The sequence below is a fragment of the Trichechus manatus genome, unplaced genomic scaffold (genome assembly GCF_000243295.1).
Source record: "Trichechus manatus latirostris isolate Lorelei unplaced genomic scaffold, TriManLat1.0 scaffold00060, whole genome shotgun sequence".
Lineage (NCBI taxonomy): Eukaryota > Metazoa > Chordata > Mammalia > Sirenia > Trichechidae > Trichechus > Trichechus manatus.
This window is the reverse complement of record NW_004443996.1, coordinates 11,977,111-11,990,514: the sequence shown is the minus strand read 5'-3', so window position 1 is coordinate 11,990,514 and position 13,404 is coordinate 11,977,111. Positions and strand designations below refer to the sequence as shown.

General features: G+C 39.4%; 1 protein-coding gene across 4 annotated transcripts in view; it reads left to right on the top strand.

The window, feature by feature from the left end:
* The window catches only part of GPR174 (G protein-coupled receptor 174), a 102,737-nt gene that overhangs the window by 42,126 nt on the left and 47,207 nt on the right, over nucleotides 1-13,404 (top strand). The window contains exon 1 of one of the 4 annotated variants that reach the window (XM_023733610.1): nucleotides 2,788-3,797. The exons of the other annotated variants lie outside the window; for them this stretch is intronic. The gene's annotated coding sequence lies outside the window, so the exon portion shown is untranslated. Of the gene's footprint in view, nucleotides 1-2,787; nucleotides 3,798-13,404 lie in introns of those variants that run through there. 4 annotated transcript variants of the gene reach the window in all.

The window sequence follows — 13,404 nt, the reverse complement described above, 5'->3', positions numbered from 1 at the left end:
GTGGAGAGATGAGAGATTATGAAATGGAGAAAAACAGAAAGGTGAAGAGGAAGAAAAGAAAAGAATGAATAAATAAAAATCGGAAAAGTTAAAGAACCACAAAGTTCCCATGGATCCCACTGGTACAGCTATGAGGTCTGGGGAAGTTGCTCTCAGGTGTTGCAGTACAGCCTGGCTAGAAGGCGTAGAGGTATACAATGCCAGGTATTCATGGAACAGAAAGAGAAGGAAGATATGGAGAGACTAGAAACTGAGAAGTGAAGAAAGACAGAAAGTGAAAAAGAGGGAAAAGAAAACAAAACAAATTTAAAAAAAAGAACAATAAAGGCCCCCCAAAAAACAGAAAAAAAAAACAAAAAGTAAGAAATGCCCTCAGGGATCGCTCTGCACGTCTGTGCAAGCCTTGGGGGATGTCTCCTTGCCACGCAGCACTGCCTGACCAGAAAGGGCTCCCAACTCAAGAAAAGGAAAAGAAAAAAATTCAAAACAAACAAACGAACAAAAGCCCCGGGATCCCACCAGCATGGCAGCCCAGACCGGGAAGCAGCTCCACACTCGAACAGAGCTCCACAGCCCCTCAGGAAGAAGCAAAGATGGTGCAGGGAGCCAGGTATTTGAGCAAAAGGAGGGGGAGGTGGTGAGAGATAAGGAAGAAATCAAAGAAGCAGAAAAAAAATCAACACTAGCAGCCAACAAATGGCACTCAGAGAGCCAGCTATTGCGGGCTGGTGTTTCTTGGACAAGAGACTGTGTCTGCGGGAAGCAGAAGGGGCTGAGTGTGGGTGAAGAAGGGTAGGGAGTGGGAAAGCATATATCACAAATTACCAGAGCTATGCAGCCCCTCAGGAAGAAGCAAAGATGGCACACGGAGCCAGGTATTTGAGTGAAAGGAGGGGGAGGTGGTGAGAGGTAAGGAAGAAATCAAAAGAAGCTGAAAAAAGCAACACCAGCAGCCAACAAATGGCACGCAGAGAGCCGGCCCGTTCGGGTGGGTAGAATCCAAGCAGCCGGTGTTTCCTGGTCAAGAGATTGTCGCCGCAGGAAGCAGAGGAGCCCGAGTCAGGGTGAAGAAGGGTGCGGGGTGGGAAAGCATATATCGGAAATTACCAGTTGTTTTGTCTCCCGCTGGACTCTCCGTGAGGCTGCTTTCTCGTACCCCCTGTTCTCTGGTCTCCGATAGGAGTCCAAGATGTTGATCTGCGCTGCGTTAGCTGGTAGCAGACTTCTGCATGAATGTCTCCTCGCTGTCTGTTCTCTGTCAGTTTTCTCACTCCATTTGGTGCTTGGCTGAGTTCTTTATCTCTTCATTTGATGTTTTAGGGTTTCAGGATTGTTGTTTTCTCTGTTTGGCTTAGTTTTTCGGATCTTTGCTGTGGAGGGACAGCGTGGTGCTTCTGCCTAGAGTGCCATTTGCCGGAACTCCCTCCTCTTTTCCATTCTTGTTGATTTTGTGTTTGCTGAGTCTTTATATTTTTCTTCTTTTTTTTTTGTTTTGATAGGTAGGTTTGTTAGCTTTTTATGTGGTTACTTTGAAATTTACCTTCATTTTTCTACATTTAAACCAATCTTTTATTTCTTGGTAATGCCTTAACTTCCTCACTATGTGGAAGTTCTATGACTATACTGTTTATTCCCTCTTTTTTGTTTTGGCGTTGTCATCATTTACATATTGACGTCTCTGGTTCCCTATTTTCAGTCATTTAGCTTTGATTTGTTTTTGTGAATTCCATATCTGGGTTGATAACTTGTTGATCTGTCCTGTGTTCTAGTATAGGATTGTTTTCTGATATTGTTTCTCTAACTGAAGTATCCCCTTTAATAATTCTTGAAAGTTTGGTTTGGTTTTTACAAATTCCCTTAATTTATGCTTATCTGGAAATGACCTAATTTTGCCATTGTATTTGAGAGACAGTTTTGTTGGATATATAATTCTTGGCTGGAAATTTTTTTTTCCTTCATGGTTTCTGCTGAGTAGTCATAGCTTAGTCTCATTGGTTCTCCTTTATAGGTGATTTTTTTGTTTATCCCTAGTCACTCTCAAGATTCTATCTTTGTCTTTGGTTTTAGCAAGTTTGATTATGATATGTCTTGGTGACTTTCTTTTTGGGTCTAGCCTGTATGACGTTCGTTAAGCTTCTTGGATAGATATCTTTTTTTCTTTCATAATATCATGGAAATTTTCGGCCAGAGATTCTTCAACAATTCTCTCCGTGTTTTCTGTTATTCCCCCTGTTCTGGTACTCTGATCACTCATAGGTTTTTCCTCTTGATAGTGTCCCACATAATTCTTAGGCTTTCTTCATTTTTTCAAATTCTTTTTTCTGATTTTTCCTCAAATAGTTTGGTGTCAAGGGATTTATCTTCAGTCTCACTAATGCTGATTCCAGTGTCTCAATTCTTCTCCTATAACCTTCTATTGAGTTGTCTAATTCTGAAATTTTATTGTTAATCTTTTGGATTTCTAGTTGCTGTCTGTATGTAGTTTCTATCAGCCTGCTAATTTTGTTATTTTGTTCTTGAACTGTTTTCCTGAATTCCTGTATAGCTTTGTCTGTGTTCTTCAGCTTGTTCTGAATTTTGCCTAATCTCCTTCCTGATCTCTTGCAGAGCTCTGTATATTAATCTTTTGAATTCTTTCTCAGGTAATTTCATTACCTTATATTCCTCTGGAAGGTTTCCTGGTTCTTTATTTTGGTCAGTTACTGGAGCCATCTTGTCATGCTTCTTTATGTGATTTCATATTGACTGTTTTCTCCAAGGCATCAATAAATCATCATATTTATTTATTGTATGTTTACTGTGTCCTAACTTTTGTTTTGTTTTGATATGCCCAAGTAGCCTTGGTGTGTGAGCTACTTTGGTAGTTCGCATCTTTGAAGCTCTCACATGCTGTCTTCAGGTGGTCAGAGCTACTAGGTGTGTGAGCCCAGGAGTCTATTCATTTTTCTTGTAGGGTGTAGCATAAGTGTCCATGTTGTCAGTCACTAAGTGTGTGGTGCAGACTCTCACCTACAGTCCTAGATGGGCAGAGCTGCATAGGGGTGTTTGGAGCAGGCACAGTTATGTGGCTGCAGTAGGGGGCTATGTGTAGAGCAAGGTAGGTGGCTGATGAGTGCTGCCAGGTGCCTAGGTGGACGGCATGTCCTTATCCCCTAGAGTACGTAGTAAGGGTGTTTTGCAGCCTGTCCTTGGGTACCTGGTGCTGTTGGTTGGAGGGACTTGGAGGCACCACTTGTTCTCCGACCCCTGTTGTGGATGGCTAGATAGAGTGGATGGTACTTCCATCCCTCACTTCCCTGGAGTCGGTGAGTGAAGCCCCTGCTTAGGCACAGGGTGGTGTCAAATGTTGCAAATCTGCAGCTCCCCCTTGGCTGCTGCAGTTGAATTTGGGTTCAGATGTATGCCCTGTTGCTTTATGCTAATGTAAGCATGTGGTTTTGAATCATCCCACACAGGTCTGGGAAGAGTGAAGGACACTGCAAGTCCGTGGATCCCTTATGCAGGTGGCAGGGCAAAGTGGCCATGAGACTGGTGTGGGCACAGAGATCCCTGAGTTACTAGCTTAGGGGACGTGGCAGTTGTTGAATACTACCGGACTGGTGTCAGAGCGTAGCATCATGGGAGGTAAGTTAGGGGAAGGAAGCACTTCTTTACTGTGAAATTCTGGGAGGAGGAGGGGTCATTTTGCCCCTGCGCGGTAGGTTAGAAGCTTGCACTTAACATTCGCAGGTCTGGTGTCGACTACTTGGTTCTGGAGGTGTGTGCAGATTTGCTGCTGCTTGACTACACCCGATGCGGTGAGGCTTGTCTTTGAATGTTGCTGCTTGCCTCAGCTCCAGCTAGCAGGGCCTGGTGATCTCATGATCACTACTTCTCTGCTGCTTTTGAATTGTCTCTCCTTCCCCCTGCTGCTCAGTCTGACTCTTCAGCTTTGTTTTTGATTATTAGGGTTCCTAGATTGTCATATATAACTAATTCACTTGTTTTTGTCGTAAGATGGATGACAGGAAGTGTCTGACTATTCTGCCATCTTGGCCTTGTCTCTGAGCAGTTGGTAGTTTTCTACATAGTCAAAACAAAATTTCTGATTCTCTATGAATCTAGTACTTAAAAGATTGATGTGGGAAGAAGAGAGGGTGCCATAAGAAATGATTTAATCTGACTCAATTTTTTCTACCTCCTCTCAAGCAAAACATATGATACCATCTTAAACAGATGTGACAACAGTTCTGATGAGGATCTAGAGTATAATATGGTGTTTCATACCTGAGTGCCTTAGTCTGAGTTTTCTAGAGGAGCAAAACCGGTGAGATATATATATAAATATATATATATATATATATATAGAGAGAGAGAGAGAGATTTCAAGAAAATCACTCACACAGTTGTGGGGGCTGGCAAGTCCCAAATCTGTGGGTCAGGCAGCAGGCTGGAGACTTCTGCAGGCTTATGTCCCAAGGACTGGAAGTAAGGTGATGAGAAGAGTGCAGGGTCAAAAGAGAGAGCGAGTTTTGCCAGAACATCCATTTATATCCTGGAGGCAGGCCACACTCTGAAGAAAACTCCCCTTTCAACTGCTTGGCTGATCACATCAGATCACATCATGGAAGATGATTATATTACATTACGTTATGGAAGAACACCCAGTCCAATATTTGCCAGACTACTGAGAATCGTAGCTTAGCCAAGTTGATACATAGCATTAACCATCACACTGGGGCATCCTTATCCCCATACTTGAAGTGGAGTGTCCTCCGAATGAGTATGTTATTACCTGACCTCTTGGATCATGGGTTCAATAGGTTTGGCAGCAGAATCATTGAAATTAACCTAGGATTCTACCCCATCTCATCCCTGTACCTTTCTTTTGATGATGAATCCAAGGCAAAGAACACTTACTTCCCTAACCCTTTACCATTATAGATCTTTTCTCAAATGTGGTGGTTTCCAAAGGAAAAAGAGGCTCAGAAGGAGATGCATTAGCAATGATGTGCCACCCGCTCTGCTTCCACCTAAGCCAGGGGACATGTATGGTCACAGAGTAGCCATCATTGATGGAAGATTAACTAGGGAGCCCAGTCATCTTCATTTTTTATTACATTCCAGTTTCAGTAACTAGAAAGATGCCTTTAAGAGGCAAGGGTTGCCAGAAGACTCTGTTTGCTCCTACTAATCGGAAGCTTATATTGCTGGAAGGAGAAGTGTAGTACTATAGTACTGGTTCCCGGCATGTGGTCACTCCTCAGGGATTTCGAAGGCATTTTTTTCTGCAGCGAGGGACAAAAGGTACTCTGCCAGAGTCTTCTCTGATTTGTGGGATCCAATTTTCAAGCACAGAAAACATGGTAAAGATTGAGGAGTAACCAAGCAGAATCCTATTCGTTTGGAGTATGAGAGAAGACATGTTATCAAGATCCAGAAAATAGGAAAGGTACAGCAAAAGACAAAACACTGCCACTAGGGGAGGCCTGTATTCAATCATCTGGGATAGTGGTTTTCAGTGTCTTGTACCTCTCTCTTATATGTCCTTAAAGCCTGGTCTCAGGACAGCATTGATTATTTCAAATTCAAGAATGAGAGTTCCATATTTTAGATTGATTGCCTAGCTCTTGGGATTTCAAGGGTTTCTTGGGTATTATTTAAAGGCTAAATTATTCCTTTTGTGCTGTTTGTATTTTACTTGTAAATATCTTAAATTTTAAATAATTTTCCATCAGAATTTTTTCTGTGGTTTTTGAAGACTCAGTGTATGCCTAGAAGCTTTGATATTACCCATTTGCTCTTTAAAACAAAGTGCTATAGATTTTGGATAACTTCATGTGGAAAAAATAGCTCCAAAATATAAGTAAAACACAAATAAGTATGCGAGTGGTACCCAAAAAACAACTAAACACAACCTGAAATAGCTGATACAGTAACTCAGCTGAAAAGCAAAAAAATGCAAAAGTTCTGGGGTCCATTACACGTGCTCCACAGATCTGAGTCTGTGTGGGGCAATGGCGTTCCTCAAGAAAGATGGCAGACTTAAGTTCCTGGGCTGCAGCTTTAAAGGTGGGAGTCTGGCATTCCAATTCTAAACTCTGTCTACAGGGAAAAAGGTTTATCCTTAAGATAAAGGAGTTCAGACCCCAGCCAGCTGGTGGGAAAGAATGTTGTCCAATTTTTCTTAAAGGAGACCTTCTTGTCCTCTTGAAATCATGCCACATTAGGTAGCCACCTACGTTTAAATTCATGGCCAGCCCCGGGATGAAGCCCTGGAAATTGGTTTTATTTTCCACTCCACCCTTGCTCTTTTTACTAGACCCCATAAGGATGGTTTACTCCTCCACTTTTGCAGCCTATTAATCCTGTGAAGCACTGGATAGGGCACGTTCTCAAAGGGAAAATTGCAAGAGGAGGTCTCCAGAAAAGTAAAAAAGGGCCAGAAAGATCTGATTATCTTGGACCTTATTTTATTTTCTGTAAGCTTGGAAGCTCATAACTTTCCTAAAAACCATCCTCCTTCTTGTCCAAATGCTCATGTCTGGTATAAGACACAAGATGAACATTCAGAAATGCTGAGGAAAAGTCCCCACAGCCCTATTAGAACTGAGAACAGGAAATGCGTACAGTTTTCCACAGTAACGTAACTTGGGATCTTCTCATCACTTCTACAGAGTGAAAATGTTTGAATTTTACCATGTAAAATGGAACTTCTTAAAATGATGGCTTATCATTGAAAAAGAAAATTTGAAAATACAAACCCAGAGTGGTAAGAGCAAGGGACACTGATAGCAGATATTTGGTTACTTGTAATTCTAAGAGGTCTGCTCAGTGTTTTATAGCACCTATCAAAAGTGTTTTGTTGTTTTGCTTCGTTTTTTGTGATCTTGAGGTCTGTGATGAGCTTTTTTTTAATATTTTATTTTATTTTTGGTTAAAATATACACAGCAAAACCCATTCCCATTCCATAGTTTCTAAACATAATGAACTTTCAGTAGTTTCAACCATGAATAAATAACAAAGACTTGAGAGTCATTATAAATCACAAGTTAAACAATAGTCAACAAAATGGAGCTGTCTTCAAATTGTTTATAAAAGAACATAGTATATATGAGACATAAGGAGGTCTTTCAGTTATATTAAGTTCTGATCTAGATTCTCAATAAACTTAGTTGAATCTAATTGAGTTCTTGCTACATGCGAGGCAGCTGGACACTTAAGGGTTAAAGGTTTATAAAGGTCACTAAAACACTGTCTTTTCTTGTAAGGAGATCATAATTTTGTGGAATGGATAAGAAAGAAGCATATTTCTAATACAAACAAACTGTGAAGAGAGTTCACAGGAGGGTATGATCATAACTATGCAGGGGATAATGAAAACCTTTGTGAAGAAGGTAGCATTTTGATAGAGGCTGTCCTGGAGGATTTAATCTTAAAAATTAAAGAAATGTTTAGATTTGTCATGCATGAACTCATTTAGTTTATTGTAAGGTAGTTATGACAAGACATGCAAGTAAGACCTCAAGACATTCATTTAGCACTGGAGAAACAGAACTAACGATTACAATGTTAGTTTAATGGTTACAGTCCACATCTTTAGACTTCAGGCTTTTACCTATAATGAATGGTCTTAAGGTGGAATACTGAGCACCCCTTAAAGTCAGAGGAGGTCCCCCGTAGCTAGGGCCCAAGATCAGTTGTGGCAGGCAGTATCTCAGCAGGACCTATGGGGGAGTCATATAAGGTGTCTTTAGAGGAAGCAAGAATCAAAGAGACCTTTTGCCTCTCTCTTCTGCTCCAGTAAGTGAGCCGAAGTCTTTGGCTTATATACTATTCCTTCACCTTGACTTTGAAAGATAAAGGTTAGCTGCTGTCGTGTTTAACCATAATTGGCATTAATGTTTTATTGCCAATTAAGGAATTGTGGTATAACATATTTATGTTTTGCAAATTTATATTATGCTTTATTGCCAATTAGAGAATTGTTGTATGGCATATTTATGAGCCAGGGTAAATATATAGATTTAATTAACTGAAAATTATGGAAATTGTTTTGTGACGTACTTATGTTTTGTCTCAAGGTCAATTTACAGAGAGTTGATTAATGTTACATTCCATTATCACAGAGTATAGGTGGACAGCCCAATTTAGGGAGGTTATTTATGAACTACTATTATCTATTTCCAAGATTAGAACAGCTTTCTAATAACATAGCTAATGGTTAAAGAGCATTATAGAAGTGTACATGTCTCTAAGTTCAGAAACTCTCTATTTCTAACTTCACAATATAAGTGACTTATACATAGGCGTTTAAAAACATGTAAAAAACATAACTGTATAAAAACACTACAGAACCATACATAATAGTAACATATACATAGGTGTTTAAAAGCATTATAAAACCATCACAATTGTGTAAAAAGCGTTATAGACACACATATAATTGTGAGGTGATTTGAGAACATCACAAGAAGCATACATAAAAGAGGTTGCCAAATAGCCAGGATTTCAACAGGTAAAGTTGGGATAGAGAATTTTAAGCAGAGGAAAAATCAATCAACACAGGTCATGGAGACAGAAAAGCATAATGAATGCTAGCAAAGACTCCAGTGTGCCTATAAAGCTTAACAAAATTACTGAGTTGACATTGGTATTGGCCTTTTTCACTCAAGGAAGTGATGGTTCTCAGATTTGGTACTTGTTAAAACATAGATATCTTGGGTTCACACTTTAACAATTAAGATTCAGACCATCTGAGAATACGCATTTTAAACAAGCACTCCAGTTAGTCCAGGGATCATATTTTTAGAAACCCAGACTAAGATAAAAGGAAAAGTAAAAAATTAGACACCTGTAAATCATATGACTAAGAACAAGCCTCTGGAAGGTGGGAGCTATGTAAGAAAAAAAAACCTAATTTTTTATGGATGGTAGGGATAAGGAAGTGGATAGCAGCTAAAGTACCTGTTAATTCTCAGTACAGGTTTCAATAACCTCTAGGACTACTCGTTTTCAATACCACCTGGTGTGCTCTTGTCTCCAGGATATGAAATGATTGCAAACTAGGATATCTGAGGAAAGGCAATGTGACCAGGCATTATTCACTTTTGATGTGAAGCTGTCTCCAAATAACTGAAAGAATACTACGCAGAGCACAGGAACACAATGCACTGTCTACTGAAGAGGAAATGTGCTTTAGATCTCAGCAGGGACATTTAGACTCAGCTAAGTTGAAGAAGTGCCTGGCAAAATGGCAGTGTTCGACAATAACCGCATTGTCTGTCCACACACGTTTCCTTTCTTCATGAAGCTGACCTATGGGAGAATCATAGAAGGCATCAAAGATAAGAGAAGTTGGAAAACTGATTGTATGTGACAATCAGGCAGAAGACCTCTCTTTAAAATAATAGTTCTAGTGGAACATTCAGTAGGGTAGACATAGTGAACTCCCTAGTTAACTCCCTTGGAGCATTAACTGGGTAACAACTTCCCAAAATATTTGCTTATTGCCCAGTAGTCAGTTCTTTACCTACATGCAGTTTGCTGCTGAACAGGCTTCCTGGAAAAACTGTAAGCTATTTGAATTTGAAGATATTCAAAAGTAAAAAAAAATCCATGAGGTTCATCATGTTTGCTGATCACAACCAGTAAGAAATTCTTCTGTTCTCTTCTATTTGTAATTACTCATGCCTCATGCTTTTACAATTGCTCCCCACACAAATGCACATAGCTTATCCAGCCCCACATCATTTTCAGGCACTTGCAGCACTAGGCCTGCTTTTTCTTGTGTACCTAACCAACACTCTAAATGAAAGTTGACTTTTGAGCAAGTACTTGCCTATGGCCTGTGATTGCATGGCTACTGAGCAGGGCTCCATACCCCAGAAAGCATTTCTACTTGGTCCTACTGTCTCTCGAAGACCACCATTAGCAATTAGGTCATTTCAGTAATCTAATATTTTTATTCATTGAGTTTCCTTTATTGAAATATGGATACCCAATTTAATGGGGGAACTCTTAAGATGTTGTCAATTAACATCTTCATAGATAAAAGCAGTTTGCTCAGAGCAAGTCTTAGCAAAATGACACACATCCTTAATATTCATTTGAATTAGGTTTTGTCTGGATAAGAAAACAAACACAAAATATACATTTTTTAAAATTTTATTGTGTTTTAAGTGAAAACTTACAGCTCAAAAACTTTTCTCATTCAAAAATTTATACACAAATTGTTTTGTGAGATTGGTTGCAGTCCCTGAAAAGTTTCAGCACTCTCCCCCTCTCCTTTTCCACCCCAGGTTCTCTGTGTCCCTTCTTCCAGTTCTTCTGTCCCTTCCTTCCTTCTCTTCTTTGCTTCTGGGCAAGTATTACCCATTTGGTCTCATATACTTTATTGAACTAAGAAACACATTCCTCACGTGTGCTGTTTGTTTTATACGCCTGTCTAATCTTTGGCTGAAAGGTGGGCTTCAGGAATGCTTTCAGTTCTGAGTTAGCAGGGTGTCTGAGGTCATAGTCTCGGGAGTTCCTCCGGTCTCTGACAGGCCAGTAAGTCTGGTCTTTTCTGTTTTCCTTTTTTTTTTTTTTTTTTGGAAATTTGAATTTTCTTCTGCATTTTCCCCCTCCTCTGCCCGGGACCTTCTATTGTGATCCCTGTCAGAGCAGTTAGTGGTGAGAGCAGGGCACAATCTAGTTCTTCTGGCTCAGGCTTGTGGAGAGTATGGTTCATGTGGTCCATTAGTCTTTTGGAGTAATATTTTCCTTGTGTCTTTGGTTTTCTTCATTCTCCTTTGTTCTCAACGTGAAGAGACCAATAGATGTATATTAGCTGGCCGCTTGCAAGCTTTTAAGACTCCAGACTCTACTCACCAAAGTAGGATGTAGAACATTTTCTTTATGAACTATGTTATGCTAATTGACCTAGATGTCCCCTGAGACCATTATTCCCAGCCCTCAGCCTCCATAACTCAGCACTTCAAGGTGTTTAGATGTGTCTAGGAAGCTTCTATGGCTTTGCCTTGGTCAAGTTGTGCTGACTTCCCCTATAGTGTGTGTTGCTTTTCCCTTCATCAAAGTTAACACTTGTCTACTACTATCTAGTTAGTGATTTCTCCTCTTCACCTCTCCTCTCCCTTGTAAGCATCAAAGGTTTTGTTTTTTTTCCGTGTGTAAACCTTTTTTGGGGTTTTGTTTTTTTTATCATGCTATAGGTTAACGTTTACAGGTCAAGTTAATTTCTTATTCAGAAGTTTTTTTTTTTTTATATTGGTTACAGTCTTGCAATCCTCACAAAGTGACAGAATGCTCCCCCTTTCCACTTCGGGTTCCTTGTGTCCATACGTCCCTTCCTGCCTTCTCATCTTGCTTTTTGACTGGAGTTTTCCATTTGGTCTCATGTATTTGATTGAACTAAGAAGCACGTCCCTCACATCTGTTACTTTTTTGTTTTATAGGCCTGTCTAGTCTTTGCCTAAAAGTGGGTTCAGAAATGGTTTCAATTCTGGGTTAGCAGACTGTCCAGGGGCCATAGTCTTGGGGATTTCTCCAGTCTATGTCAGAGCCATAAGTCTTTTCTTTTTTGTTTGTTTGGTTTTTTTTCATGAATTTGAATTCTATTCTACATTTTTCTCTTGTTATGCCCAGAACTCTCTGCTGTGATCCATGTCAGAGCAATCGCTGGTGGTAGCAGTGCATCATCTAGTTCTTCAGATCTCAGGCTGGTGGAGTCTCTGGTTCATGTGGTGCTTTAGTCTTTTGGGCTAATATTTTCTTATGTCTTTGGTTTTCTTCATTCTCCTTTGCTCCAGATGAGATGGGACCAACAGATGTATCTTTGATGGCTGCTTGCAAGCTTTTAAGACCCAGACGCTACTCACCAAAGTGGGATGGAGTATTGAAAATTTCACAATTTTTAGTCTTCCTATCCATGAACATGGTATCTTTTTCCATTTTTGTAGGTTTCTTGCAATAATGTTTTGTAGTTTTCTCTATATAGGTCTTTTATGTCCCTGGTTAGATTTATTCCTATGTATTTTATATTTTTAGGGGCTATTATAAATGGTACTATTTTCCATTTTGAAGTTCTCTTTGATGGTGTATAGGAATCCAACAGATTTTTTTTAATGTTGATCTTATATCCTGCTACTCTGCTGAATCTTTCTATTAGTTCCAGTACTTTTCTTGTGGAATCTTTGGGGTTCTTTATGTATAGGATCATATTATTTGATAATAGGGATAGTTTTACCTCTTCCTATCCCATTTGGATGCTCTTTATTTCTTTTTCTTTTCTTCTTACTCTAGCTAGGACTTCTAGCGCAATGTTAAATAGAAGTGGTGATAAAGGGCATCCTTGTCTTTTTCCCGTTCTCAGGGGGAATGCTTTCAACCTCTCTCCATTATGAATGATGTTGGCTGTTAATTTTATAAAGAAGCTCTATTATACTGAGGAATTCCCCTTCTGTTCCTATTTTATTGAGAGTTTTTAATCAGGAATGGGTGTTAGACTTTATCGAATGCCTTTTCTGGGTCGATTAAGATGATCATGTGATTCTTTTCTTTTGTTCTATTTAAGTGGTGGATTACACTGATTGATTTTCTCATGTTGAACCATCCTTGCATACCTGGTAAAAATCTTACCTTGTCTTGGTGTATTATTTTTTTGATATGATGCTGAATTCTATTGGCTAGAATTTTTTTTTGAGAATTTTTGCATCTATTTTCATGAGAGACATTAGTCTGTAATTTTCTTTTTGTGTGATGTCTTTGCCTGGCTTTTGTATCACCATTACGCTGGCTTCATATAATGAAATTGAGAGTATTTTTTCCTTTTCTATGCTCTGAAAGAGTTTGAGTATTGCTGGTGTGAGCTCTTCTCCTAATGTTTGGTAGAATTCTCCAGTGAAGCTGTCTGGGCCAGGGCTTTTGTTGTTTTTGTTGGGAGTTTTTTTAATTACCTCTTTGATGTCTTCTCTTGTTACGGGTCTGTTCAGATTTTCTTTCTCACTTTGTGTTAGTTTAGGTAGGTAGTGTGTTTCTAGAAATTCAAACATATAATATTGCTGGAAAATACTCTTGAATCATATATTAAGTAAAATTAAGTGACTCTTCAGATTCATTTGAACAGAAATTCATATGAGATAGTTTTTGACCTATAGATTGTTAGAAACTTTGTATGCTGAATTCAGGGCATCAGTTCATTTTTTCTTTTCTTCTTTTCTTTCAAGGAAGAATTGTACCAAGGAAATAAGTGCAATTGAGGAGGGTTAGGTTCTTGAAGCAAGAAAAATTTGTTCCATCTTTTGTCTCCATTACCCTTAGATAAAGGACTGCTTATAATCATGATGGCACAGAGCTGTCTAGGAGTTTTTTCACATTTGAAAGCCTCCTACATCAGGTCAGCAATTTGAATCCACCAGCCAGTC